Genomic DNA, 13504 nt, shown 5'->3' on the forward strand with positions numbered 1-13504 from the left:
TGAAAAAACCAAAACGACTGGTATGACTGGTTCTGCTGCTGTCACAGGAAGCTACCGGCAGTTTCTCAGCCAACCTGTTTAATGACGTGGCACTACGGCCATTTAACGTGTTTTTCAGTCTCCTTCACCTCAGTTGTGCTGTGCTCATGGTCTCGCCTGTTCTTTAGTGAAGTCTCTGAGATCAATGCTAGTTGATCATTACCTCCGGACTTTACAAGCCATGGGTTTACATGTGTGAACCATTCAAACAATGGATTCTAAGAGGATGAAAATTCCCTATTTGTGTTTACCTATGTGAGTGTTCGAGACAGGAGCGCCACACTGCAGTTCTAATTGAGCGGTGGTCTATGAGTGCATGCACAGAATCCCACAGCACACCATGGCAACTCCCCACCCCCACAATGCACTTTCCACTGGTAATCTCTCTCTCACACACAACTACACACGCACCCGCTCTCATCCCTATGAACCAGTCAATATATCTGACTAACTTGATGAACTGTGCACAGTGCAAAGTTAATTTCTTTCTTTCACAGTGCACCGTAGCCATGGCGACTGCGTTATTAGTGCTCCAGAGCCATCTGCTCCAAACATTAACCTAGCATGGCTGACTGCAGGAGATGGTGTCTCATCAGACACACACATATGCTTTATACATTTGTATAAATGTGATCAATGAGCCACCCAAAAAAAAAAAAAAAAAAAAACATTGTGCTTCTGTTCAGTGTTACATATATATTTGCAACTATTACAATTTAACATGACTTTTATCTTTACTATTCTTAGATGTTTCTGTACCAAGGGAAAATTAAGAGCATGAAATGGCTAACCTTTTGGGAGCGTTTATTATGGATTCCATATTTGGAAAAATGGGACACTATTATCGTGTTGAGTCTGTGCTTTGTCTTGAGCTCAGCTCTTGGAATGAGTTACTACACATAACCTACAGATCCCCATTGTTCACTGTAAGATGAACGGTATAGAATGAACCTTAAACTACATCTTTGTGTGTAATATTTCCAAAAACATCAAAAAGACTTGCAGAAAAGGGAATGGAAAATAAAATATAAATGTGCAACTTCATGTGATGTGAGAGTATTATATTCAAGCTCAGTTTATATTGACTTTTTTGTTTTTGTTGAAAAGGACTATGTCTGTGTATTTATCAGAGGGAAAGCAAGACATGCAGAATAAGCTCCCACATCATTTGTTGATATTTTGGCTATGTATCAGAAGTGCATTGTGGGTTAGAATGGCGTTTGTGCTAGGCCTGGACAGAAAAAGTAGCCCACGTGCAAGGCTCTGTTCAGATGATATCTCTTCATTTGCGGACTGAACTATGTTCCTTTTGTAAGTAAATGTTTGATTTCTGTTTGTGAAAATCCACATCCATCCAGCGGCCATTTAAACAGGAAGCGGAAGCTACGGGTAAACATGTCCAAGGCCGAGACATCATACAAGAAGGAATCAAAACACACAGCAGATGGAACCTTGCTGGGCCAAAAGTTCCAGCATGAGCCCCTCACATAAAAACTGATGATAATTCCTGCTAAAATGCGGACGCACACCTGCATATTTATGCCTGGGAGTGATGCCGCTGCATCAGCCTTCTGCTGCAGTAAATGAAGCAAATCAGTCATCTCTTCTGAGATCATTCCTCTCATTGGTTTCCAAGCAGCCTGACCTCAGCGACTGTTGCTATGGTATCTTTTTTCCCTCCAATGAGGCACGTGACGCTGTGGCTCCCAGATCTCTCTGAGCTCAGAGTGTGTGAGTCACGCCTTCCAAAGGCAGAACACACAGAGATGAACGCATCGCCATGCAACAAAAGCATCTGAATATCTGCTGTTGACTGAACGCTTGTCTTTGTTTACTGCATGGCTAATATTCTATCACATCTTTGGATTGTCTGCCAATGATCATGATACATTTGCATATTAGAGCTAATATAAAATGTAACCAGTAAGTTGTGTTTGAAAGGACACATTACAATCAATTTTTACAGTTCATTGTGTGTATTGTATATTGTAACAAAGTAACGGCTTTGAATCCTATTTTGTCCTGGAAAAGGACACTTAACTCTGAGTTGCTTAAGAGACTAGTCACACTGAATAACATGATGATTGCTGAAACCTTTGTTGTATTTTTTGAGTATATCATTGTTGCTCTGAAACGCAGCTGGTCACGTGACCACAAAGGCTGCTTCATAGAATCTATTTTGGGCTGTTGTGAAGAAACGGGAGCACACAGAGGTTCCTCTTGACTGTGCACAGCACACGCTTCTTTAGCCAACACCACGCCTGCTAGTGAAGGAAATACCAGCTGCCACAGCCACACATTCCTGGGAGGTAACCTAATACTGGCCCTCGAAGGCCTGCAAGCTCCAGGAGTAGCTAGTGATGCCATGCAAAGCCTCTGGCACTTACATCCTTAAAATGACTTTCACAGCCAGCTGTCTGTTTGGATGTGGACCACAGATGATCTGGGCCAGATCATTTTGGGCCTTCCTGTCCTATGACAGCCATTTTAGGGAAGGAAAATAACTCAGCAGCAAAATCTGCAGTGAATGTTAGTCACATGTCCTCTCAGCATGGTGGGGTAGACTGATGAACATTTTTGCAATCCATGCAAATTGGGTCCCTTTGGACCGGCTTAGAAAACCAAAAACAACAATCCAACAATCCATAGCAGCTGTCCAAGGTGCACAAGCAACAACAGCATACAACATACATACAGCATACAAACACACCAGCTGGATTATTGCGGCCGACGTGGACCCCTGGGTGCAAATATCATGTACTTGTTTACAGATGTTCCATCACCCGTCACAGCTGAGGTTGAGGCTATCTGCGTGTTCATAAGAAGCATGAAGAAGCCATCGATGTTCAGAAGATGTCATGTGATGCCTGTGGGTGACAGACCAGCCCACCAAAACAAAATGGTACTTTCCCAGTCTGTCTCAAATAGAGTAACACAAGGAACTCTGTTTGCATTTATATGGACATTTGGAAAATGTTTATGTTTAGTTAGTTTTGCTCAATCCGCTAAATCATGTTTTACGTTGAAATTATGTTACGCTGATTTCTTTGATGGTGGTAGAAGATAACCCACATAAACCAATAATTGTGGACCTCTTAAAAGAAAACACAACTCTGTGTTGGGTCTCTAGAGAAGTGATGATGAAAGATTCTCTGAAGAGAACATCTTCATGTGGAACACATCTAGTGTGTCTCAAAATGATCTGTAAGGCGCGGCACACTCCCTTTTCAAGTGTTTCTCTTCTTTAACTCTTTAATTGGCCTCTGCTGAGGCAGAGTTGTGCTCATGAGTGCTAAATGTGCCAGTGACCGAGTCATGTCCCTGTAGTAAGGGTCCATTTTCATAATACAACGTCATCCGGGGCTTTGGATGTTTGGCGCGCCACTTGCAGTCATAGAGACGGCCCTTCCAGAACCCTCTGCTCCGGTGTTGGCGCGTTGGCCGTACAGACACCACCTTGGACCAGCGACGCCACCCCCCCTCCCAAAGCTGGACCAGCGTCACTCCCATATCTAGAGCAGGCGAGAGCGCAGGGCGGGTGTGCGGCCGGAGCGATGCTGCTCTCGTCAGGGCGATTACGTAACGGTCCCGCCTGAATCCCAGGACAGTGTTTGTAAACAGAGTGGCCATGTGCGCGCCTTCGCGTAGGAAAGGAGACAGCTCTGTGCCACGCCGTAGCCGACTCTCCCCCGAGGTTAGCCCCTGACACCGATACGCGCTGCTGTTGTCGCTCTGGTCCCATCTTCCGCTCCAACCCACCTGAACCTGGTGAACCTGGACTTACGGAGCAAAGTAGTCCATTGAGGACAGTAGTCTGTACTTTTGGCATAACTTGGAAAACAAGACAACGGTTTGGGCTACTTAGTTTACTCAATCATATCCGGTTATTGTGCAATATTAAGTCATTAGGCAATTCTTTCTTCCCCTTTTTCAAGCTGCAATAATTCAACAAGCACTATGAATAAATGAGTAAACATTAAATGGTAATAATAACAACACACTTATAGCCACTGCTTCAAATCAATTTTACAATTATATCTGCAAGATGATAATATTAACCAGCAGGGGTACAACAGCTGGTGTCCAGGGCCCTTTGAAACACTCAGAACCTGTTCCACCACATCACAAGCCAAACGGCTTCTAAGCTAAGAATATGATGCATGGGCTGACGTTGGAGGTCAAAGATCATCACAGCCCATTGTGACAAGCTGCATTGTTGCGGAGCCCTGTGGAGGCCGAACCTTCTTACTGAGACTGACATTGTCTGAGATGCCGAGGGAATTTTGGTGAAGCTGCACTAGAGAGAGAGACGACTAACGTCCCTCATACTGGGTTTATCAGACGGTGCAGACTGAAGAGACTCAGCCTGTGTCCCACTGATTGATTTATCTGAGCCCCCACCCCTCTGTTTTTGTTTAATGCAACCTCCCCGCAGAGCCCTCTGCAGACGTTCTGTCTTTACTCTGCTTCTTTCAAACAAGGATCAGGCAGATTTATCATATGGATTGTGACACAAATGTGGTTTATGATAAGCTCCACTGCCAAACATGGCTCCAGAAAGGCGTTTCTGCTAATAGTTATCCTCTAGGAGTGCTGGCTGCACATATTTCATATTTTCATTATTTTTCTTTGTTTGCAACGTTTGAAGACATCATTCAAACTGAATTTGAAATATCAATCCATGGTCTGATATTAACCCAAACTGTATATATTCAGGTTAATATACATTGCTGAAAGAGCCAGCTGTGTTTGAAACAGCTGTCTAATCTGTCCAATGGAACCATTTTGAAAAGCCAAGTACTTTAACACGTAAAAAAAAAGCCAATATGTTTAAAAATGGGGTTCCTTGTTTGATTTTATCTGTTCTGAAAGAGGCACCAACCAAACAAAGAAGAAAGCAGCAGTCGGTTGGTTCACAGCGCCTCACCTCCGCCATTCCAAACAGTCCAGGGGCAGTTCGCCATGCTGTGCTCGTGTCCTGAGCAGTGTTGACATGGCCATGCGTAGACTGGGTGGAAGGCCCGGGGTTTTTTGTTAGAAAGGGGGCTACTGACAGCGGGCTGACCTCTGAGCCCTGGAAGCCAACACACTGCTACATCTTCGCTTTTTTTTACTTTGGTTGTAAATATTAGTAATCATGGGGAGAATGTCCATTAGCCCTGTCATCCTGGCACTTCAGGAGCTCAGGTTTAGGTGTGGAACCCCGTTTGAAAAGATCTTAATCGTTTCTACAAACCTTATCTAAATCAGCACGAGCAGCGCTGCGTTTCGTGCCTTGAGCTCCCATTAAAGGTGCTACGCCGCTAACTGACCCCCTTCATTAGCATTAGCGCTTCCCCATTGCCCTGATGTTTATTTACTGCTCCCTATTAATGCCCCATCATTGCATTGTTGCCTCTGGTGGCCCTGGGCTTCTGTAGATTGTCACATGAGCCTGTGGCTCTGTGAAAGCGCAAGTGGAGAATACACAAGTCAAATACACAAAACGCGGGGTGGGGGCAGGGCTTTTTGATCTGTCAAATTCTAGCAGATAATTATTATTCCTAATGTTAGTCAATTCGGGTGGATACGAAAGCATGAGAGGGCCTAGTTAATTAGTGAAAGGGGCTCGTAACAATGTTAATACAGTTAATAAGGTGTTAATTCACTTTGTGGGGTGTGTGTGAAAGAGAAGTGAGCCAGGCATGTTTGCATATTTGAATCTTTTATTTGTGCTGCTGATGTGAGTGTTATCGCAGCTTGGTGTAAGCACCATTAGCAACTGCTGCAATTACCACCACATGGAATGCTGGGTTGGGTCAATGGTTTTGCTCTTAGCTTCAAAACCAGGGAAGACATATGCAATTTAAAGACAGGCGTAAAACTGTTCGTCTGCATTCTTCTAATACCGTCAAAGCATTAAATTATCCACAAGTGGTTAACTTGTGCCTTCTGATCTGGGTTTCTTTGTTATAAACAGGGAGTACCTTCCCCCCACAGCAAAGTATGGAATTTGTCCACTTCATCCCACCACAGAGGCAAATATTCTCCAGACCCCCGCAAAAGATTGTGGAATGTGAACTTTAAGGGGCATAAGGGGGGATCTGGAACGTGCACACAAGCTGTGGAAATGCAAAGCCCAGCATTTTCTACACCATGTGACTCTATTTAATCTTTTAAGACATTATTCCCATATGCAACAGCAACATTTATCTATTTCCCTGTATAACAACTGTTTTTTTTTTTTTTAACTTTGCTATGGTTCTATTTTGGTAATCAATTACTAGGGAAAAGAATCCTCCTTTGGCAGTTAGTAAAAATCCAGCTCCCTATTCCCTCCCAATTCCGCGGCTAATGGTGCGTACGGATAGGGTTACATTTCCTTTAAACCTCCTGACCTTGTTGTCTTCCACCACGACAATCCCCCTCTTCTTTTCGCCGCTCTCCTTGGACTGTGCATGCCTTTGTGTCTGCTTGTCATTCACGGGTGAATGCGATGAAAGCTGATTCACAAGACGCACAAAGCCAGAAGCTGCACTGTCCTCCGTTCTACTCGTCTACACGCGCGTGTGCCATTACAGTGCCGGTAAAAACCCAAGGAAAAAAAAAAAACCCACACACACTCGCGTTCTAAATCTCTACACCCTAATAAGCAAGAAACAAGAACAAACACACATCAATACTCCAAATTAAGCAAATTAAATATTTGTGATTAAAAAGTCAATTTTTTTTAAACAAAAAAAAAAAAAAAACATCATCAGAAGAAAAAGGGTAAAATCGAAATAAATTCCTTTCACCACGTACAAAGGAAAAAATGAATTCTGCAGGACTGGGGCTTCACATGAGATCAAATATTTTCAGTTGTGTCTTCACTTAGAGGAGATTCTTTTGAGCAACAATATGCCAAAAAAAGTGTCTAAAAGACATTCAAAGGTCACTATTTAAAAAAAAAAAACAACAACTGTGTAATGGACCAGTAAAGCTTAGCAAATTTTGTCAACTCAGAGATCAACCTCTGTGTTTCAACTGCCAACAAAAAAGAAAGAGGAAAAAAATGTCAGCCATGTTGGAGAAGCTTTATCTAATATCCCCTTCTTATTATGTTAGCTCTCTCTGCTACAGGGGACATTAGCAGGCAAAGACTGTGCCCTTCAGACGCTGAAAATACGCTTGAGACGTGGAGGAAGAAGAGCAAGGGGGAGATAGAGACACAGAGGTGACACTTACCTCGTTTTATGTCCCTCCACTTTGTAGAATTCCAGCAAACTGCCTGGGTCTCCTCTTTAACAAATCCTAAAGGGCAGCCATCTTGCTTCCTCCTGTTCTTCTATGAAGCAGACTATCCTCCGCATCAATATTCATGGGCCAGTCTGACGTCTGTTCTCATCATCAGAAGGAGAAGCCCGGCGTCGCTGTCGGCCACTCGGAGCACGTTCACGCCAGCCTCTGGCACGCCCGCCCGCCCGCCCGCACTGGCGCGCGTCCTGCCTCGCCGAGGTCCGAGCCCTGCACTGTGGCCGGTCGGTGTGAACAGGGTCAGAGGAGAGTCTGCTTCACCGGGCGAGCTGAAGTAATCGCAAAACCACTTTCCTGCTGAGTCCCTTCCCACACAAAGGGCCGGGGTTCCTTGTCTCTGCCCCCCCCCCTCCTCCTCCTCCTTTTTTTTCTTTTTTTTTTCTTTCTTTCTTTTTTTTTTTTTCCAGCCGCACACAATAGTGCACACTAGAGAGGCTGCCCCGAAGCACCGGAGTGGATCCCAGCACGCGGCACGGCAAGGGAGGACTAAAAATACACACCAAAAACTCTTAGGCAAATGGAAGCGTTGATCTCAAGCTAACGTGAGAAAAAAAGACAAAAAAAAAAACACAAGCCACGGGTTCGTTTTCTCGGCAAGTAAGTCACGGGTCCAGAGCACCACTCCGAATGAATTCAGCCGCTCTGTTTTTTTGGCTAAAGCGTTACGACCCACGGAGCGGAAGAGAAAAAGCACCTGACAAGAGTCAGAGGCCGGAAGGAAGAATGATTCATAATAAGACTCAGCAACATTCTTTTTTTTTTTGTTCCACCTGCTTCACACACTACGCCGGTTCGTGTGAAACGGGGAGTTCCTTTACGGCGTGTGCCCTTTAATGCTGTCTCCAGCCCCCGGAACGTAGGGTCCCCATGGGTCCCAGCTAGAGGAGGGTCCTGCATCCATTTCCTCAGCTACAGCTTATTTTGGGACGGGCTTTGGTTGCCGGGCGTGCTCCTTTTTAGTGCCCGCGGTAAGACAACACTTTTCAAAGGCTCGGCAGCGGCGGCACGTTTCTTTTTATGTGCCTGCTAAGGCCCACCTCCTGTTTACATTGGCCACGTGGGCTCCGGTGAGCGGGATGGTGCCACTGGGTGGAGAGGTGGCTGTTTGGAACAATCGGCGCTGCGATCCATCCCAGACTGACAGTGTGTCAGTGGCCGTGTGTTGCAGAGGGATTTCTTCATACCTACATATGTCCTCCAGAAAAAAAAAGAGGATCAGAAAGCACATACGTGTTAAATCTACACATCAGCAAAACCCAAACTGTCAAAAGCAGTGCAATTAAACACGTTTCCTTTAACAAAAGTCATTATGTACCATGAATTTTATTGGCTAAACAGAAAAACGAAAAAAGAACCAATTCTTCATGGAAGAAAAAAAGGGTTTCTGCTCCTTTTTCAGTCACGAGCACATTTTAATAGGTGGTTCTTGTCTGAATTCCCATTGCAGACAAGAGACTCCACCCTGGTCTGGACGGCCTGTGCAGCCTCAGTGATATCTGTTGACTCAATAGTTTGAGGCGGCGGGCAGAAAAGGAGATTTGTTTTTACACGCCGCGGGGGTGGGGCTGGAAAGGGAGGGAGTGCGGGGAGGCGGTCTGGTAAGTAACCAGCAGTTACACACTACTACTTAAGCTTAAGATTAAGCCAGGAGCGGCACTTCACAAAGACCTGGCCTGAACTTTTTTTACAAAGAGTCGGATCTTGAGTTTGGCCACCACACACCACGTATAATATTAAAACACGGCCTTTTTTATTGCAAGACAGATATGCTTAGCGCCAATTTAATCACCAAATTCCACTATACATAATTTGTGTGTGTGTGTGTGTGTGTGTGTGTTATACCATATATATATAATTTGCACCATTTTCATTGTTAAAATGAAGAACAGAATTTTTTTCAATCTAATCTAATTTAGCCATTCAGATATGCTTCATGCTATGCATCAATGTTTTATGACTTCTTTATTACAAAAGAATAAGGTTGTTGTTATGTTAGCACTGCTCTCAGAATCCTGTGAGATGTTTTATTGGTTGGCAAGCTAAAGAATGATTACCATTGTGTAACGTCTTGCACAGTTGATAATTGACAGTTGAACCGCTGATCATTTGCCACAGTTGCTCAATCTTACTTCCTTGGTCTGGTGTAGAAGCAGGGGACCTTTGGAAGTATTTACTATCACATGTCCAAAAAAGCAAGTCATATGGTGACAATTTACAGAAAATACAAAGTTACTTGACATAATAAGCAATATTTTATGAAAATGCTGAGCCAAAAACCCTTTTTTTTTTTTTTTTTACTGTGCATCATTTTAAAAACACATTGTGAAGACTGCTGCTCTCAACGTGTGAGCCTTTTTGCAACATAACCCTTTACTGAACTTTTACAAAAACAACAGACATTTTTGTGTTAGATTAAAATCTCCGGTCTGGATGATCTGGACGAAGTGTAAACTTTTACAGAGTTATAGTTAACCATTGCCTCGCTCTGAACATTTCTTCTGCTGATGAATTTTCTCTCAACTCTTTCTCCTCCTTGTTATATTCTCCTCCTCCGCTATAGGATGTAACTCATAGCATGCCAGTGCCGTAGTGTATTGGTGAGGCTGTGCCCACTCTAGAGTGACTGTTGTTGCAGAGGTGTCAGGAATGACAGATCAGCTCTTCTTTTTTAACACCCATCAGCTCATCTGTGACCCACGCTGCTGGGGTCAACCACTATATGCTCCCACTTGTTGCTTGAGTGAATCAGCACCTCTTTTTTGATGGTGGTGTATCAGAGGGCGATAAAAAGTTTGGTTTCTGCCTCAGGCAGGAGCCTTTTAAGACAGAGATCCAATATCAGCAAGATCACTCATTAATCTGGCTTTCGTTGTTTACAGTGGATAAAAGTGATCCAGTAAAAAGTTGCACCAGTGGTATATGTGCAGGGATCAGCTTTGGAAGCAATGCTGTTTATCACGTTGATATGTACAATGGTGAACTCACAGGTAATGTCATCAACACATTACTTTGTCCCTCCTCGGCACACATACCTTGTTTTCTCTCTGTCATTACTTCACCGTTCCGGGTTTCTACATTATGTGTAATACAGGTGATGAAGAATAAAGGCAAAAGGCTCTCTTCCTCAATCAGGCGGTGTATGGGGGTGGGTGAGAACGTTAGGGCCCAGACTTACTGCCCCCACTCCTTTAGACAGATACTTAACCAGACAAAAGAAGCCAAGCCGAGCCCAGAGCAACGTAAAAATGGGGAACTTAGAATACTGCCCCGGCAAGTTGACCTTAGGATGACATCTGCCAAATGCATTTGTACTGCTCACTTCAGAGCAAACACTGCATGGAACCAGGCTAATGTGACTGGACTACACTTTTGCTGCTAATATAATCAATAATAATGTAACCGAACTGGTATAAGTGTCATGGTTTTGTAATTGTGCATTTGAATAAACGTGAAATGCGACAATCAGTGAATAAGTTTACGCGCATGGTTACGCGCATGGTGGCGTAGGCGCGCTCTGAGAATCCGTATCGATTTCCCGAGCAGAGAGCGCGGCGAGACAGCAGGACGCGGCAGTGCCGAGGCCGGCCACGGCGACTAACGCAGCATCACCAGAGCTGCCGATTCTCACGGCCCATCAGCGACAGTTCGACAGTTGACACTACACCTGGGGTGTTGACACACACACACACACACACACACACAAACACACCCCCTGAGCCAATACGCAACTGACCACTAACAAGACAGTGCACCCCCACTGCCCTGCGCTTATCATAAAAGACAAGGGAGAGTCGTTAGTGTAAGGCCTACATGGCCTAATTGCTTAAGCCACAGCGGGGGCCTTCTGTGGGGGTGCAGCGGAAGCATGTAAGATTAGTATGGGGTGCAACCATAAGCGCCACGGCACGGGAGCAGTTCTGTCAATACATTTAAGACGAAAAAAAAAAAAGCATGGTGGGACACATTAGTAAAATGGCGTGTAGTAGCCGAGAGCTGGGACAGTGGGCGCTGGACAATAGTGAAAAGAAGACAACACCCCCCCCCAACCCGTCCCAAAGGCTCCCCATTGTGTTTCTGTGCACGTGGGTGAAGTGGCTGGAGAGGGCAGCAGTTCCCGCATGCAGGTGCCTTTTGCCGCCTTCTCCGCGGAGATGCTGAGTTTTACGGGGACCTCTATTCAGCGAGAGACGTAGGGGAACAGCCGGCTGGTAATTATTGCCTCTGGGAGCCTCCAGGGTGTGGGACGGCCCACAGTCCCCCTGCCACGTTCCCGTGACCAGCAGCGCACCGATTCTGCTCATCTATCGACAGTATACTCCATTCCCGCCATTTCCTGCGGTGGGTACATTTAGTGAAGTGTGAACGATGCCATGGTGACTGAAATCATTGACTGAAGAACCCGTCCCCCATGCTTTTAAATATTAATTGAGGTAATTTAGTGCCCATTTCATTTGACAGCTGGTCTGAGACGCCTTTAACCGGATACCGACGAACAAACAGGCTGAGCTTCGAGGTCGTCTTTCTGCTGAACGGAGACTCACACCTGCCTTATCCAGTTTGGCACACACTCTAAAGCCATCGGAGACCAGCCTTTTCGGGGTCATTAATTAGCCAGAGAGAGTAAAAAACATGGTGCTTTTTTTTGCCATCTGGTCATAACACAGGGAGATAATGCCTCTTGGTTTTTAGGATAAGAGCCTTAGGACTTTTAACGACCCCGAGAGTGAAAAAGGGCCGCAGTTTTATCTCCACCCCCACAAAGTGAATGGCACCCCTCGTGGGTGTTGCATTCACCTCGGCGCACAAAGCCATTGTGCGGCTTACGGGAACAGAGGGAGGAAAGAATGCCCCCCAGTGGGGGAACAAAGACAGCCCCTTCTGGAGAACCTCACCTCAGTGGACAAGCATGTCGCGGTTTGGGCGAGGGCTCTAAATCATTTATGCCTCTTAAATTCATGCATCCTGCTGGATTTGCCCGAATGATTTTCGGCTCTGGCTTGGAGCAAATAATGAGCCGCGTGGGGGGGCTATTAACGAAGGACTTTGATGAGTAAATTGTTAATGCTCATTTATTAAAATTTTAATTTGTTCATTTATTCGCTCCATGTATCCTGGGCAGAATCGCGATGGGTAAAAATCCACTTGCTTACAGATGACGGCTTCCAAAAATAGACGTGCGGCAAAGAGAGGCGAAAAAAAAAAAGGGACGTTCGTGGCGCTCGCGCTCATTAACGCCCTAAAGTGCGTCCTCCGTCCCGCCGGTGGTTTCTGCTTGTTGAACGTGGCGACGCCTCTGCGGTGGGCGCGAGTTGGGGAGTGGGCCAGTGAGAGGCAGATAACAGGTCGTCTGAGAGCAGCCAGCTGCCAGGCAACATCTGTCTGCGCTAATCCCCTGGCCTAGATAGAACCTCCTTGCTGCTCCCAGCTGCACCTGACTGCTACTGCGCCCCGACAGCCATTATCCCAATCCCAAAAGCAAGGTAGTCCCATGGCTATTTAATTACTCAGACATAACAGCTCCATTTTACCTCGCATTCCAGCTCGACTAAACACTCCGATTCGCTGGGACGTTTATCTACAGACGCAGCTGAAATCATCCAGCCACAGTGGGGGCTACAGACGTGCAGGTATGAACAGGGTTCGGTGTTCGGTCCCGACCCTGCCCAGGCTGCTGCAGGCCACGAGGTCCCCCACAGCCAATATGCCATTTGAAGTGAAGTGATTGTCACATGTGATACACAGCAGCACAGCACACGGTGCACATGGTGAAATTTGTCCTCTGCATTTAACCCATCACCCTGAGTGAGCAGTGGGCAGCCATGACAGGCGCCCGGGGAGCAGTGTGTGGGGACGGTGCTTTGCTCAGTGGCACCTCAGTGGCACCTTGGCGGATCGGGATTTGAACCGGCAACCTTCTGATTACGGGGCCACTTCCTTAACCGCTAGGCCACCACTGCCCCATTCCATAATGGTTCTTTCACCCATAGGTTCTTTCCATAATGTATTTAATGCACATTCTTTTTTCGTTACAGGCTGAATTCATGAAACAAATTATTGTTGAGGCACTTAGCAACGTGGCCCCACACCTCCACAGTCGTGAGTTTGAATCCCGGCTCCAGCTTTGTGCATGCAGGGTTTGCATGCCCTCCCTGTGTAGTTGTGGGTTTATTCCAGATTCTCTGGTTTCTTT

At 45.7% G+C, this 13504-nt stretch overlaps 1 protein-coding gene across 1 annotated transcript in view; it reads right to left on the reverse strand.

Moving 5' to 3' along the window:
- tet2 (tet methylcytosine dioxygenase 2) overlaps positions 1 to 7663 on the reverse strand; it is a 26384-nt gene extending 18721 nt beyond the window's left edge. The window contains exon 1 of the mRNA XM_028975890.1: positions 7246 to 7663. The gene's annotated coding sequence lies outside the window, so the exon portion shown is untranslated. The remainder of the gene's footprint in view (positions 1 to 7245) is intronic.
- Positions 7664 to 13504: the final 5841 nt, after the last annotated feature.

The sequence above is a fragment of the Denticeps clupeoides genome, chromosome 4, assembly GCF_900700375.1.
Source record: "Denticeps clupeoides chromosome 4, fDenClu1.1, whole genome shotgun sequence".
Taxonomy (NCBI): domain Eukaryota; kingdom Metazoa; phylum Chordata; class Actinopteri; order Clupeiformes; family Denticipitidae; genus Denticeps; species Denticeps clupeoides.